Consider the following 17,994-nt stretch of genomic DNA (forward strand, 5'->3'; position numbering starts at 1 on the left):
CAAAAGAAAGTGTTAGTAAAATGAATATCTTCTTAAAGTTTGGGGACACAATTTCAGCACTTACACTTAAAACCATATATTATTTTACTTCTTTCTTCACTTTTTGCAATGTTAGAGTGATATGGGGTCACACACATGTGGGAAGTACATATTTAGTTGTGGTGCCTACAACATGGTCACCAGCAAGCTTGAGTGATGGTCTTTTAAAAAATTTGTAGTGTCAACTAGGAATCAAATTTTTTGTTGCTATGCTCACCACATGCTCACTTGGTCATAGGGCTGATGTACTTTGACTGTGTTGTTCATCGAGCTCACACTCTTTTTCAGTTGTGGTATCCCAAACATGTTTCCAGCAATGCACTTGCATGTGCTCTGATGAAGCTGATAATTCATATTCTCAGGCTTAGTTTGCATCTGGGCTCTCCTGAGAATCCTTACAGCTTAGAAACACTCACATACTATTTACTGAAACCAGACTTTCACAATCAGCATACAGATCACAGTTTCGTGACTTTTTTTTCTTTCTTTTTTTTAGGGGAGAGCGCGAATGCAGTCCCCCACTACCACAAATTATGCAGTCGAGTTTCGCCCATTTGGGCAAATAGCAGGGGTCAGCACATCTGGAGTGCAATGGATAAGCCTCGCCCTGGGGAAACCACCTTCGTGATCATGGTATCTCCCCTGCCCGGTAAGTATAGTTTAGTGACTCTTGAGACAACTATCTGAGGTAGTTACTTTTCTTGCAGAATAGACGGAGAAAATGACGTGTGAAAAATTAGGTAAGTCACTCAAAGTCAAATAGTAAGTGAAAGAGTCAGAATCTGAACCAAGAATTCTATCCCTGGTCAGGCTGTGAGGACCAAGGTGAGGATTCAGAGGAAGCAGCCAACCTTTTCTCACTTGACCTTGACCAACAAACTCTTAGAAAGGTTCGAGAATGCTTTTATTCCAATGCTCTTCACCTTCCATTTGAACCATTGCTAATTATGCCTAGAAGTGCTTGTCTCTGGGAGCCACCTTCTTTCTAGCCACCTTCTTTCTAGCATTATTATGTAAATTGCCCACCTGCCTGGGGTCTCTCCCGGGCGGCTTGAGAAGGCTCCGTTGACTGAACGCAGCAAATGAGTGTTTGGAAGTTGACTATAAATGTTCGAGGCACACCAGTGTATAGAGATGGGCTCAATTAAGGTGAAGGTTAACGAAGAGAAAAAGGACCTACTCGTGTGTATTGAATGAAATGACGCACTAAGCATTTTATGTTAGCTAATTTAATCCTCATAATAATCAGATGGAGTTCGAACAGGATTAGCTGTTTAAGAGGTTTCGAGGGTTAACATTTTGTTTAAGATTTCAGTTTCTCTAAGCAGACTTCTTGTCTGAGTACCGTGCCAATCCTTCCCTATCTCACCGTCCCTAATGTTATCGCACAGTATCAGGGACACTGGAGGAGCTGGCTAATGCAGACTTGAATGAAATGTGGTGGAGGGTCAACTTTGACCAGAAAAGAAGCAAAACTTAAGACATGAAGAATCCAGAAGTGTACTCACAAGTTGTGGTCAGAAGCAGAGGCCCCAGCTAGAACTTCTGCTGGAGAGCCCAGCGAACTAGCTGAGATTCTCAGATTATTTGCTATCGGCCGGAGAGACAGCACAGAGATCGGGCATTTGCCTTGCATGCACCAGATACAGGACAGGCAGGCGGTGGTTTGAACCCGGCATCCCCGTTGGTCCCCTGTGCCTGCCAGGAGCGATTTCTGAGCACAGACCAGAGTGACCCCTGAGCGCAGCCGGGTGTGACCCAAATAAAAAAAAAAAGATGATTTGCTATCACATCTTCGTGACTTGCAAATGGTTTACAGCACTGCAGCATTTCAGAAATGCTCTTCCATGTCTGTGTGTGTACATAAGTTTTAGTGAAGCTCCTCCAGGGCAGACCCCACTGAGCATCAGCAGGACATGCCCCACTTAGGGAAAGTAGAGTAAACAGTACCAAACCACAACCACAGGCCCTCACAGTTAGAAGCACTGCTTAAATATCATTCAGCTTTTATTCTTGCACCATATGTAAACAGAAAGGGTTAAGGAGAGACTTGTGACTTGATCATTCGGGTATTGAAATGAACACTGCTTTTATGTCATCTATATGCCAAGTGATTGTTACATAACTTTGCAAGTAGGAGTTGTGTTTTATTTTTTGCCTGTAAAGCAGTGCTATTCTTATAAAGAGTTTGAGAGGTAGAAATGAATGATTTCTGCAATGCATAATGGTAATTTAGTTCTAAAACCAATAGCAAACCAAACTATAAATAACACAGAGAGTCTGTACTTGTTTCTCCTTTCTTCTTAACAAAGACCTGATGGGGCCCGGAGTGATAGCATAACTGTAGGGCGTTTGCCTTGCACTTGGCTGGCCCAGGAAGGGCCCAGTTCAATCCCTGTATATAGCCCCCGAGCCTGGCAGGAGTGATTCCTGAGTGCTGCCATGTATGGCCCCCAAACAAACAAACATACAAACAAAAGACCTGAAGCATTATATTTTCATTTCATATTTAGTCAATGAATGAATAATGAAGTGGGCTTCACTTAGTTATAGTAACAGTGTGAACTGTTTATGGCAAATTCCATGAGACCATTTTCTGATTTTTTTGGTTTGCAGCATTGTGTGAAGGCTGTAAATTAAATCAATTCCATTGCTTGATTTCACAATACCAACATGAATGTGAGATGCTCTGAGGCTTAGCAAAGCACCAAAGAAGTTGTTGGTAAAGAAAGGTTCTGATAAAAATTAATGTCAAGGTCAAGCTAATTTCTAATAAGAAACTTGTGCCTCAGACTGTGGTGCTCCTCTAAAGTCTAACTTTATCAGGAATCACTAAGAGTATTTTTGCAACTTGCAAGCAGTCTATTTTTCTATGAGGTCACCTGTAAGAATTCTAAAACTAGATTTAGGCCAACAAATATTTACAATTAAGTTAACTGCTAACTGGGTAGAATTAAGATGGACAACCATAAAGTAGTTGTGTTTACCTTCTCTGCTTATCACAGTAAATCTAAACTCTTACTTGGAATGATCTACACAGAAACCTAATTGACGTCATGCTAAGCAAAAGATTCACAGCAAAGAATAAAAACACCCAGACAGACTGAAGATAGAACAATTCCTTTATTACGGAAAAAGAAACCTGCCCTAAGCTACAAAGCAGGAGATATATTTTTATATGTGTGGAATCTCATCTTGGGGAGTCTGATCGTAGAGCACCCAACAACCCAAACTCATAATTCCATGCTTGCAAGAGGGGAACCGGAAGCAAGAAACCAACCAGAGATTATAAAGAAGTATACAAGTTGCTGGCCACCTTGGCTACCTCTCTCCTCTTTCTGATTGCAATGCTGGCAGAGAGACTGTATTAGACATGATTTTACACAGTACATACCTTCAGATGAATCCCTGAGGAATGAGCAATCCTTAGCAAAAAACCAATTTTGACAAAAGATTTCTTCTGGAAATCACAGCTGAACTAGTTGAGATTCTCAAACATTATTAGTAATTACATCTTAATTGACTTGACATTGGTTTACACCATATAAGTCAATGCACTCTTTAGCAAAATGTTGAGCTAGCTAGGAGCTTAGACAAGTACTAAGAGCATTTATTAGCAATCAAACAGTTCCATCTCCTGCCATTCACATCTGAATTTTGGCCAGTAATTGTGTGCCTATACTTGAAAAATATCTTGCCAAAGCATTGCATGGATTTAATACAATTCCTAAAAAGATACCATCATGATATTTTTCAAATAAATAAATAATCTCGAAATTCGTATGGATCAATAAATCTTCACAAATAGTTAAAGCAATCCTTGGGGAAAAGATGATGGGAGGCATCCCTTTCCCCAACTTTAAAATCAGTGAGCTCATAGAGTAGAAACTATTCAAAATTTATGAGTAAAGAAAGAGCAACAAACTTAAAACAATGACAACAGCATATAGAATCAAGAAAAGCAAAGATACATAAAATGGACACGTATTTCTTTAGAATATTTTGTGTTTTTTCTCTGACAGCTATAATTCTTACTAAATTTTGTCTTATACAGTGATGATTCTAACCACTTCTTATCTTCTATTTTTGAGCTGTTTAACAAGGAATTTTGGTGGAAGAGTCCCCCAGTTTAATGCTTATGATTGAACCATGTCATGGGAATCATTGGAATTGTTCTTATGGCCCCCATATGCGCCAATAACACCATGTGGCATTGCTTCTTATTTGCATAGGCACATTAAAATGGGGAAATAGTATAAATACAAATAAGATCCTATCTAATAGAGATTGGAACACACAAATCTTGTAGTGCAAAGGGACCTTACACCCTGAACATTGACATAACGACCTGGCACAGACCTCAGAAGAAAGGGCATAATCCATTCTCCCCTGAACCAGGAAAGCCATCCACGAAACATCCAGGCTGGTCTATAACATCACCTGGAAGCAATCCTCTACCACGGAAGACCTACACTGCTCAGACTTCGACCTGCTCAAAAGAGACTTCCCTTAACACTGAGAAGACTTAACAACAACGACCTGCTTACATGACAGGGCTCGCTGCATTGCCCTTTGATTGTGAGGTGAAAGGAGAGGATGCTCCACGTCCTGACTTCAATGTAAGATATGCAGATTCCAGGATCTTTAATACAGAAACATGATACCAACAACAGAGACTGTGTGAAAAATAAAAGTGTGTTGGCACTACAGACAATGTATTGGATTGGACGATCTAGCTTGCCTGGAGCCTAGACTTGGTCTTGTGCCAGGAAACTTCAGGGGTCGGGTCTCTTTGTACTTAGGCCAAGGTTATTTCTTTCCATGTCCCTCATATTTTGGTGGGCCTATGCAAACAACAATTGCCACTCTAACACCATTTTTACTGTGCTCCTTTGACTCTAATCCTTAAAAAGAACTCACTTAAAATTTGAGGTTAACTTAAGCTAATATGCATGTATATGGAAATGTAAGAAAATACTATGCCTGTAATGTTTAAGGAGTTACGTAAGTTTTATGGCTTTAGATTGCCTTGTGTACTGTTAAGAAATATTATAATGTGTTACAATCTGGGGACTTGAGGGACAAAGTAATTGTACATGGATTCTGTCTTATTTATCTTAATGTTCTTTGGCTGAAATTTCAAAGTTAAGATATCAGCAAGGGGACTTCTGAGAATTATGTTATGGGTGATTGTCCTTCCACTGTAACTTTACCTTGTCCTCTTTCTTTGCACCCTTGTTCTCATAATTAAAAATAAAAATTAAAAAAAATATTATTAGGGCAAAAAAAGAAAAGAAAAGCAATAATAACACTCTAGTTGTACCCGTTGTACCTGGAGACAGAGAAAGTGTAGACTTCTTATTATAAAATTTCATGAAACAATAGCTAAGAACTTCCTCAAGCCTAGACAGGCATTAGACACCCAGATCTAGAAAGCCTAAAGAGTGCCAAAATAAAGCCAATCAGGTGCTGGAGAGATACCACAGCGGTAGGCAGACCTAGGACCAATGGAGGTTCAAATCTCGGCATCTCATAAGGTCCCCTGTACTGCCAGGAGTTACTTCTGAGCAGAGAGCCAGGAATAACCCCTGAGTAACCACCGGTGTGGCCCCAAAACCAAAAACCAAAATAAAATAAAATAAAGCCAATCAGACCCACACCAAGACACATTATAATTAAAGTGGGACAGATCAAAGAAAGAGAGAATCCTAAAAGCAGCAAGAGAACAACAAGAGTCACATGTAAGGGAGCCCTAATAAGACCATCAGCAGATTTCATCCCTGAGACTTTACAGGCCAGGTAGACGAGTTAAAATACATATAATATATACCTTATAATATGTATGTCACATATAGAGCATATATAAAGCTTTGAATGGTGAAGCCCTCTAACAAAAAATATCTATTTATTAAGTTGTCTCTTAGATTCAAAGAAGTACAGTGCTTTTCAAAGAAATTCATTGGCACTAGCATTAAATGATAGAAATTCCTTTTTTTCCCCTAAACATATCCTTTATTTTATTAATATATCAGTGGATTCTCTGTCTCTTCCTTAACACCTTTCTTGAGGAAATTATTTTTTAATTTAATTTATTTAATTAAATGCATTTAAATAGATAAATTATTTGTTTAATTAAATGTATTTCAAAGTTGACATAACTGATAATAACACATTTTTAGGAAACCAAAAGCAACATGTTTAAAAAAAGATAGAAAGTTGAAAGAAAAACTAAAGAGATGGAAGAGAAAGGGAAGAGTATTTTTGAAAATGTTGACTTGCATTGAATTCATTGAAGCACCAGCAGAAAGTTTAATAAGCTCTTTTAAATAAAAAGGATAAGAGTTAAAAAAATACAGAAATAATTATGTAAGAGTGGCAAGTGTTGTTTTTTGCATAGGCCCAGCAAAATATGGGTAAAATGAAAAAAAAAAAAAAAAGCCTTGTCCTAAATACAAAGAGACCTTATCCCTGAATTTCTCTGGCATAAGACTGACTCTGGGCTCCAGGCATACTTCTTAAGGAACTTCCATAAAAGGAAAATAATACCCCACTTGGAAATAATAAGAGATGTATAAAACAAAATGTGGGGCAATGGGGGGAAAATCAACACTTTTAATTTGTTTTTAATTACTAATCTTTCCTTACTTTCTCCATTTTGTTAAGCTTAGAGAAATTTTAAGTTCCAGGTTATATTATTCAGTTCTAAAATTTTTTGGTTCATTTTAAATAGTATATTTGTTAATATTTTATATATATTTATTATAAGCATATTTTGCTTTCATTACTAAATACTGTTATAATAGGTCACAATACTATTTTGCTCAGTTCAATATTTGACTGTAAAAAGAGGTCATCAATGTATATTTTCTTTTTAGAGTGGATCATGGTCTCTGACTCTTCTTTTGTTAAATGATTTTGCATTATATTGCAATATTTTAAATACCGTATTTTCTGGCATATAAGACGACCCCTTACTTTTCCTGTTAAAATATAGGCTTTGGGCTATATTTGCCATATAAGACTACCTATCTTTTAATGCACACCAAATGGGAATTAAAAACGTAAGATTTGCTTTCAATATGAAAATTTTAATTAAAATGCTTATGTCATGCATGTACTTAGCTCGAAATCTGTCACGTATAAACCCAAAGTTATTTGTCGTTAAGCATGTAAACATAAAACAGTGATCTACATTGAAAGCAGGGAGAGGGGGCTCCTCCAAGAGCAGCTGGCTGTGGTGCAGTGATTAATAGGACAGCCAGAGAAAGACAGAGCACCTCCTCTGTGTCCCATAAATGCTGAACAGAGGGATGCCGGAGGTAAGAGGGGGCCAGATCACTTGACCTGAAACTGGAGTAAGTTTCAGCATGCCATATACCTGCGTATAAGACAACATCTGACTTTTAAGAAGATTTTCATGGGTGAAAAAGTCATCTTATATGCTGGAAAATACAGTACTCTATTCTGAGTTTGTATGGATTCTATTTTATTCCTGTGGAAAAAATAGTAATTTTTTTCTTTATTTTCATATTTTAAGTTCATGAACATAATATAATACAATGTGAAATGATTTCACCATAGAAGTAGCAGTCTTAATTAAAAGTCAGATTTCTTATTAATGATTTTTAAGTACAATGAGGTTCTGACTCTTATTTACCTCTCGTATCATATCCTGCTCATTATCTTATTTGCTTATACTTAGACTTCAATAGATATTTTGATTCAATTCACCATGAAGATCATATGTGCATGGTTTTTTTTCCTTGCCTGATATTTTTTACCCTAACTATCCATTTATTTGTCTTTATTTTGATATAACATTATCTTTTTATAAGTAAAAATAGCAAAATAAATGATCAACTATATTAAAATAAAATTTTACATTAATGGTACAAGCTAAATATCTTTTAATAGGTGAGTGCATAAACTAGTACATCTCTACAATAAAATATTTTTAATGATGAAGAATGTGGCTACCATCCGACAAGAAAAGATGAAGAAACCTTAAATTGACAAGTGAGAGAAGTCAGTCTGAACAGGCGCATACTGTTTTATGCCAAATTAATGGCATTTTTTAAAATGGCAAAACTATAGATGCAATAACATAAGAAGATGTTAGGGATGTTGGGCATGTTAGCCATGTCAGCGTCTACTGAATCTAAACAGGGAAATTTTTTTGTTTCTTTGGTCACACCCAGTGATGTTCAGGGGTTACTCCTGGCTCTGTGCTCAGAAATCGCTCTGGAAGGCATGGGGGAACCATATGAGATGCCAGGATTCGAACCACCATCTGTCCTGGATCGGCTATGTGCAAGGCAAATGCCATACCACTGTGCTATCTCTCCGCCTCTTAGAGAACTTTTATGATAATAAAACATGACTTAAGAACAAATATTGATCCTTTGTAATGTAGCAGAATAATAGTTTATATTAAAGCTCACTTTCATATTTGTTCTTAAGTTTGAAGAAATATTTTAATATTTAAAATTAAATTAAAAGAAATATTTTAATAGAGAAAATTTATGCTATGGAAGGTATGTATATCATGGAAATCATTGTATCACGTTGAAATCATAGTTGAAATCATCATATAATCTGTCCACTTTTTTTGTAAACTAAGAAATTTAAAAATAAAATAATTGTGGTTAAACAGAAAAAAGAAATGTCCATCTTAGTGTTTATTTTGTTTCACCACTTCTCGTGTCCATCCTCAGTAGTGTCATTACCAGAATTACATATTATGGAACACAAAAATATGTAATACAACAGGAAATATTTTCCCTTCTGGAATTTTGTAGCACTATTTCCTGAAAAAGTAAGCTAAAGCTGTTTTCACTAATTTTATATAAAGTAAATTATTTAAAATATTTTATATAAACATTATTCTGAAACTCAATGTTGCAAAAGTCTGTGAGATATTCCAAATCTAATGTAAATTTATTATAGCAATTAACAAGGTCTTGCTGGAACTTTGCAAATATAGCCTTAGTCAGCATTAGAAAGGGTTGCTCTAATTTACTATAAAGTTAAAAAACAAAGAACCTGTGATATATAAAGACATTGTTTTTCTGAACATAATTGCACAACAGAACTATATACAATAAAAATACTCATAGGCTGTACCTCCAAAGATTTTATGATTTATCCCCGAGTCATATGAAGGCAAACTCAACTAATTTCTAATTTTTGAGCTTATAAAAATGAATAAAAAGCATATGTGTTCATGCAGCAAAAATTTATGATGTAAAATCTCTACTTAAAAGAAATTTAAGAGAAAGCATTGTTCTATCACTTAAAAGGTAGTTTTCACTTATGGAAATTTAGCAATTAGATAAGCTATATTTGAGGCCCAGAATTCAATATGACCTAAATTTTTTCTTCCAAAAATGTGTTACTGGAGGGGCCGGAGTGATGGCGCAGCAGCAAGACATTTGCCTTGCATGCAGCTGACCTAGGATGGACCGCGGCACTATCCCCCGGCCTCCCATACGGTCCAGTCCCGCAAGCAAGGAGTGATTTCTGAGCGCATAGTCAGGAGAAATCCCAGAGTGTCACTCGGTGTGGCCCAAAAGCAAAAAAAAAAAAAAGTGTTACTGGAGAAAATATCTGAGTGACTAGCCTTGAGACAGTTAAGCAATCACTATCCCATGAGATAAAGCTCCTCTCAATAATTAGCCATTTACTGATTTATTCAACAAATATGTGTTTCAATTAAAATCATGTTTTGAGAACCTGGCATACCACACTGCATAGATAAACCTGATCATGATCTCAGGAAGCTCAGAGTGTAGAGTGCCAGATATACTAGTGCATTCCCTAATAGCAGAAACAATTAAAACAACTCCAAATCAGAACTGCATAGCCTCAGTGGGAATAATTACATATATTTTATAGACAAGAGAAGCCCAAGGACATTTTCAGATAAGCACAACTGTTGGTGGGGAAATTGGACATGTCTCTTTCTCTTGGATTCTGGCCTATGGTAAAATATGATAAATATATCCCTTCTGTTCCATCACACATAGAAAAAGACATAGAATGATTCCATTTTTTTCCATTTAAACTCAAGGAAAGATGCATTGCTGTCAGAAGTATCACAGTCCTGAGATCAGTGAGATGAAGATGGAGAGAGAGACGAAGTACTGTGAAGTGATACTGAAATTTATGAGTATCACCCACTAAAATAATTATTTATTTATAATTATTTATTAAATAATTTAAATGACTTAATAGGAATTAAAATAACCTTCATTGCATACCTGGAACTACTGTTAGATTTTGCCTGCTAATTATCTTAAAACACTATGTAATTACTTAACTTTACAGATGAGGAAACTAAAGTCTAAGTAACTTGTAGAAGTTAACAACATCCCTTTACTACTGTGGAGACATTTGGAAAGAGGCTGCTTAGTTCCAGACACTATGATCCTAACAATGAACTGATTAGTAACTCCATTAAAAATGAAATAAAATGATTTAGAAAGATACCTTATTTCATCCATGTTCTTTTTCATGTTCAGTGACAATAGTATACAACATGATGGCACTGTCATGAGATTTTCTAGGTAAATCTCTCTCTGTCTCTCTCTGTCTCTGTCTCTGTCTCTCTCTGTCTGTCTCTGTCTCTGTCTCTCTCTGTCTCTCTGTCTGTCTCTCTGTCTGTCTCTGTCTCTGTCTGTCTCTCTCTGTCTGTCTCTCTCTGTCTCTGTCTCTCTGTCTGTCTGTCTGTCTGCCTGCCTGCCTGCCTGCCTGCCTGCCTCTCTCTCTCTCTCTCTCTCTCTCTCTCTCTCTCTCTCTCTCTCTCTCTCTCTCTCTCTCGTTTGTTTTCAGGCCACACCTGGCAGTGCTCAGAGGTTACTCTGGGCTCTGTACTCAGAAATTATTCCAGGCAGGTCTGGGGAACCATATGGGATGCTGAGGAGTGAACCCAAGTAAACTACGTGTAAAGGAAAATGCCCTCCCCTTTCTATTCTCCTTATTCCTTGAACAGCTCGCTGCCTTGTCTGGGGTAGGGACAGGGTCAGTGCACTGTTCCTACATTCCATTCACTTATTTTTACCAATGTCTTAGCTGCATGTTTACTTGTATTTCTTCCAAGTATTAGACTTTTTGATCTTCAAAATAAATGTTTTCCTATCCTGGAGAGGGTTCAGAAAATCAAAGAGTAAGCAAGTATAGGATTTATTATTAACGAGGTAAGTTGCTATGACCCTAGTAGTACTGGGGCCACACTATATGGGATTTGATTCATTAAAAGCAAAAGACTTAGCTCTGAAATAAAAGAGCTACTAAGATATGAGATTTCTTACTTGATCATTAAGTTTGTTCATTTGTAAATGGGCTTTATAAAATCACAAATCATCCAAGAATAGATGAACTCAAGATGTCGTGAGACAAAAATCACTGTGCTCGAAATTTTTGTTTTAGTGTGGGTTCATGGGGCTAGAGCAATAGTACAGTGGGCAGGATTCTCACCTTGCACGCAGATAACTGAACACAGATCTCCATCATTCCCTGAGCTTGCTAAAAGTGAACCTTGAGCTAGAGATTAAAACCCTGAGCCAGAGTGGGGGAAAAAAGTCCTGGGGCCGAAGTGGTGGCGCAAGCGATAGGGCGTTTGCCTTGCAAGTGCTAACCTAGGAGGGATCGCGGTTTGATCCCCAGGCAGTCCTCCAAGCCAGGAGCTATTTTTGAGCGCATAGTCAGGAGTGACCCCCGAGCATCACCGGGTGTGGCCCTCCCAAAAAAGCAAAAAAAAAATCCTGAGCCATGCCCGTGTGGCCATTACTTAATTAAATAAGCATGATTGATCCTGGCACAATTCATCAGAACTTCAAAGACTGAAGTCAGGTAAGAGTTGTTTCCTATAGGACAATCAAGGGATTACTAAATAATAAAATCAAAATCAACTGGAGATGGAGCAGATATGATCTCATAGCAAAACTCTCTCAATTTGAAAATATGTGTCCAACTTCTATCAGGGTAGGAACAATATGGAGCTCTGAACTTAATCTATTATTTTTCTCTGAATAACAAAACAGGAAAATAATTATATTTTTATTTAGTGTTAAACACAGTGCCTTATTGGGATATATTCACCTTAACACTTCTACTGACCTCATCACAATCTCCTATTTTCCAATTGAGACTGAATTACTGTATTGATGCTTGGATTTCCTTAATTGTGTTCAGTAAAAGTAATCAATGACCATATATTTTTAACTTAATTCTTTATCAATTCAGCAACAAAATAGAAACAGAAACATAATTAGAATTATAATTTCATGTCACTCCTGTTAAATCACCAGAAATCATAGCTAGTTGGAAATTAACTCAGTGCCATCGAGTTTGGTTACAGAAGTTACATATAATTACATATAATTATTATCATTATTACTATTGTTTTGGGGCTTCTTTGATGGTGATCAGGCCTTACTCTTGGTCCCATGCTCAGTGATCACTTTTGGCAGTGTACAAGGACCATCTGTGGTGTTACAGATTGAACAGGGCTGGCTGCATATAAAGCAAGTACCTACCCACTATATCACTGTTCAGGCCCCAAGAATCATATTTTAACTCTAAATATGAATATGGCTATTGATATGTATATAGCATACTGTACTTTTTGCTCAATAAGACACACCTGACCATAAGATGTACATAGCTTTTAGCTGCTCCCCTCCCCTGCACTCAGGCTTCAGCTCCAGGTGGCATTCGCTCCATAAGACACATCTTTTGAGGGGAAAAGTGCGTCTTATGGTACGAAAAATATTCTAAGTATAGTTAAATAGAATGTATTTTTAGCATACAATATTATTATTGCATATATGTTATTTTCCTATATTACTTCTATTTGCATTTTAACTTAATTTTATGTTTTGATTTTTCTTTTCTATTCTGCATTACAGGAAATCATTCTAATGTAAATGTTGCATTCTTTTTTTCCTATTCTATTTTTAAAATGTTCTCACAAGAATTCATGCAAACTTGTGTTTGGTTGCTTTAACTACTCTAGTTCTTGTAAATCTGAATTATTCACAAAATATGCATTGGTAGGAGACTTGGAGAATTTACAAATGAGAGAGCCTGTAAAGAAAATCTAGAAATAAAATTCAGCAAATTCATACAATGGCAAAAATTCAACATAAACTAACAAATCTGAACAGTTAGATATGAAATAGGATTAAGTCTATAATACTGGTAAAGAATAAAATCGTTTTTTCTTATACAACAATTTGATTCCCTTTCCTTTTACAAAATCAAGTCTGTCCAATTTTAGACATCTATTGAACCTAATATCACAATGAATTAGAAGAAAACTAAACCACCCAACTCTGTTAGATAAATTACGTGCCAGTATTTTCAATATGTAAAATCTTTATAGAAATTCATGAACAAAAGAAAGTATTGATGGTGTAGGATCCATCGTCAGGCCTCTGGCTTAGCAGCTGAGCCAGACCTATCCATTGTCTTCTATGAATAATGCAAAGTCTTGGTTTGAGTTCTTACCATTTGAATCCATTATCCTGCCCATTGAGACTAACTCTCCACAGAGGGAATATACTAGCAAAGCTTTCATTCTAATTTGAACACAGTGACAACTGCTTGTGGCATCTGGCCCTCAGTGCTGTGCATGCCCAAAGTCACTTGAGTCGTGTCCAGTTCTGCAGAATTATGTGACTGAAGCTCTGATATTTCACCTCTGTTAGAATTCATTTGCTTCCACTGTCCTTTATTCTGACGTTGGTCTTGAAATAACAAGAGAAACAGGACCTCTGAAAAAGAAAACAGCCATCAAAGCTTCATTCTTACATTCTTGCTATTTTGACTGATGACATAGCTGCTAATAAGATTAGTGACTTCCCTTCTGTTCATTTTCTAGCAGAATTAGTTGCTGCTTTTATACCCTCTGCTGCTAATTTTGCTGGCAAGTCTCCTGAGTATTCTAGCCTAATTTTCTGCTTCTATAAGCAGAACTGCCATTCTAGTAGGTCATCTAACATTATTTAATTCCTGTAGGGGTTCTTGAAGAATAAAACCTATAGGAAGACTTTAGATACCAAAATCAAATACAAACCAGGATCAATTTTCCAGACCAAAAAAAATGAGCTATTTTGAACTAGTTAACACTTATATCCCATAGTTCTTATAGGCTATATGCTTAAATATTTTTGTGTACATGAATGTTTTTGTGCATTTTATGCATTTTTATATAGACAATATATTAAATTATATTATATGGCAAAATATTATTTAATAGTGTGCCTAACAAAGAAATATAATCATTTTACAGCAAACTAGGGGAATTTAAGTTTGATTAGTATGCAGCTAAATTATGCTTTATTTGGGACTTAAATTTGTAGCCTAAGAATTATTAGACTAAGAAAACTTTGAGTTTATTTTCTTCAGTTAGTTTCCAATTCTTCATTTTATATACTTTGAAAATCCTGACAAAGATTAAAGGGTAAACCATAGGGGTGATTTATCTTAAATTCTCTCACACTAAAACACTAGCACAATAGGATGAGAAATGGCTTGGTATATGTTTCTCTTGTACAGTATAGTGAAAACTAGCAGAGTAGAGTCCAGTAAAATTCTATCACAGTGGTAGCAATGTTCAACTTGGTATCCACTTCATCTACAACACAAGGCAAAAAGTCATGACAAAGGAGACTGGTAATGACTCAGAATGAGATACGAAGAATGATTCCATATAACAGTGACTATTCATCCAAAACAGATAGGAAATGGAAAAATAATTATATATATGTTAGAGTTTGCTCATTGTCTTTGTCTTTGAAGCCAGTGAAATTTTTTCTAGGATATTAAAAGCAACAATCAATCTCGGGTATACTATCAACTATATCATTGAAAAAGAACCATTTGGGATATTAACCAAACAGCATTATTTTCTGAACACACACACACACACACACACACACACACACACACTTTGGTGAGGCATAGAAGCCATACCTAATTTATATTAAATGATGTGAAGATTATGATTGCAGGGTCATTAGCTGGATAAAAGCTTAATAAGGTGATAACAGAACTCACAAATCAGTGCTACCAGACACTACAGAATGACTGTAATTGACATAATAGACTAGAATTGAAAGCACTGAACATTAACAAGCCTTTGGACTTAATCATTTGGGAAGCATTGTAATTGTGGCAAGCATCAATTAATGTTGACTTATTACAAAGTGTATTTAAATTTGTATTTATTTAGAATTGATCAAAGATTAAGAGGAAAGATGCTAGAAGTTTAAATGGACACCACTGCAAAGTAATATTAGTAACAGTATAACCTATTGTACTCAAGAGAAAGTAAAGAATGGAAAGGAGCTCCCAAGCAAAACCCAAAGGGATCTTGGTTGAGCACTAAAGTATGAAGAGCAACCTGTACATTAAAATAACACCAGAGGTGGAGCAGTGGCTCAAGCGGTAGGGCTTTTGCCTTGCACATGCTAACCTAGGACTGACTGGTTCATCCCCCAGCGTCCCATATAGTTCCCCAATCCAGGAACGATTTCTGGGCACGTAGCCAGGAGTAACCCCTGTGCGTCACCAGGTGTGATCCAAAAAAAGCAGAAATAAATAAATAAATAAATAATATAATACCAAACTATAGAGTTTATGTTTATTTTTTATTTTGATGAAAATTCAAGCTTATCTTTAATCTAATACTATTGCTGAGATTCCATATATTCTGAGTGAGATATGAACCATTTGAAAAACTAGGATGATTATAATAGAGGAAAGAAGTAAGTGAAGAGAACATTCACTACATATTCAATTGTGGCAAACCTCCCTCATTTTCTTGTGCAATACTACATCAATCTCAAATTCTGAAGTCTATGATCAGAATTTCTTCACTCCTCAGGATCTGAACTTCTTTTCTTTTTTGAGGGAGGGATCTCCAATTTATATGACAAAGAACAACTCCCTCTAGAGAAGATGAAGACACTTGAAACACATTTTTCCAAGTATCCCGTGTCCACACAGCCCCAAGACAAGACTTGGTAAGTCAGATTCAGAAGTTGCTGATGTGTGGAATTAGGAATGGCGGACTTACTACTAGCAAAGCCACATAAAGAAACCAGGATTTGTGTGTGTCCTGATGCATTGTTCTGACTACAGAAACAGAATGTACGAAATTGTTCCCTTTTTAAAAGGGAAAGAAAAGGAAGAGAAAAGAATGAAAAGAAAAAAGAAGAGGAAAACAGAAGGGTGAGAGGAGCGGAGAGGAAGGGAGGGGAGGAAATGGAGGGGAAGGGAGGGGAGAGGATGGTAAAGGAAAAAACAAAGTTGGTTTATTCCCCTAGGTAAAACAGTTCAGGTCTTAGAATAAAAGTGCACCCGAGAAAGAAGAGATAACAGGGTAAGCAAAACTGCACCCAGGAAAGTATAGTATAAACAGTTTAGAATCTTTTAAAGATTCAGAGACAATAGAGATGAACGTCAGGAGAACCAGCTTATGCATGAAACTTGCCACAAGAGCAGAGTGCAATTAGAGCACTATAAGCAATGACAACTACCGTAGCAATGCGAGAGGGGGAGAAATTGAGACAGAAAGAAAGAGAGAATCGCTTCTTGGCCTTTTGGCTAAGATCAAGTGTAGCATCTGTTCTTATCAGTTTAATATCTAATCAATATATTAAATGGATTTTTGGCACTAGGAACTGGAATAGGAGCTTGCTCCGTCCATTCCAACCATCGACCAGGTATTGCAGTACCTCCAGGAACGGTGCACCAAAAAAAATGAGAGAGAGAGAGAGAGAGAGAGAGAGAGAGAGAGAGAGAGAGAGAGAGAGAGAGAGAGAGAGAGAGAGAGAGAGAGAGAGAGAGAGAGAGAGAGAGAGAGAGAGAGAGAGAGAGAGAGAGAGAGAGAGAGAGAGAGAGAGAGAGAGAGAGAGAGAGAGAGAGAGAGAGAGAGAGACTGGCAGGTGATTGGGGTGAGGAGAAAAATGAGGACATGGACTTTGGTGGCGGTGAAGGGTGGTGTACATTCTATAACAGAAACCCAGTTATGAACATTTCTGTAACCACAGTGTTTAAATAAATTATGAACAAAAAACTGTTTAAAGTCTTTTAAGGTGCCTGTTGATTGGCTATGTACATATAAACTATCCACTACTGCTCTTGATATACCTACAGTATGCTGCTAATAGTCTTAAATGTCTCTGTCAACTTAAATAATGACTCCCATGCTGGGAACCCAGAGGGGGTAGGCAACAGATATTGATAGCTATTGATAAATAGCCTTCCACTTAAATCTCTGATGGTAGGCCAGGAGACCCTAAAGCTTGGACAGACTTGGTGTGCTTGTTTGTTTCCTTACATGTTTATTTGTCTCATTCTCTCATGTCTCAGTCCCACTGGGGCTTTGGGAGTTGGTAATTAGAACTTGTTCGGCAGGATACAGATATAAATTCAAGGGTAGATAAGTGTATCAATTACTGTGCCCACTTTAAATGCAAGGTTATGGCTCTTATAGTACTGGGACTTAGTTTGGAGCATATTTTCTTTTTACAAATTATGTGAGCTCTTAGAGTGATTTGCTCATTTTTCAGGAGATTTTATACTTTTTCTAATATACTTTAATTATCTACCTGAATCAAAGTTAATGTATATTTGAGCTTACAAAACTTCAGAAAACAAATGACTTGGGTAAAATAATTCAATTATTTTAAAGAATTGACAAAAGATACATTCTTGCTCAGTGTATGAAAAGATTGATTTTTAATGGAGAAAATATTTTTGATTTACTAGTAACTAGCACCACATTTTAGGCTTTATTATATATTTACTATTATTGCATGTTCAAATAAAGAAAACAAGAGTCATAGAAAGCAAGAATTAAAATTTAGCTTCAATTATTTTGCCTATACCAACGGGGATAATACTAAATAACAGGAGCAACTTAAATGAAACTACACAAATTTAAAT

The 17,994-nt window shown here is 36.5% G+C and overlaps 1 non-coding gene and 1 pseudogene across 1 annotated transcript; one reads left to right on the top strand and one right to left on the bottom strand.

Annotated features, from left to right (window-relative positions):
• Nucleotides 1-532: 532 nt before the first annotated feature.
• On the bottom strand, nucleotides 533-696 carry LOC126002774 (U1 spliceosomal RNA). The gene has a single exon (XR_007493412.1). It is a non-coding gene; the product is annotated as a U1 spliceosomal RNA (small nuclear RNA).
• A 15,934-nt stretch (nucleotides 697-16,630) lies between these two features.
• LOC126002920 (uncharacterized) lies at nucleotides 16,631-16,803 on the top strand (annotated as a pseudogene).
• The last annotated feature ends 1,191 nt before the right edge of the window (nucleotides 16,804-17,994 follow it).

This window comes from Suncus etruscus, chromosome 2, assembly GCF_024139225.1.
Source record: "Suncus etruscus isolate mSunEtr1 chromosome 2, mSunEtr1.pri.cur, whole genome shotgun sequence".
In the NCBI taxonomy this organism is placed as follows: Eukaryota; Metazoa; Chordata; class Mammalia; order Eulipotyphla; family Soricidae; genus Suncus; species Suncus etruscus.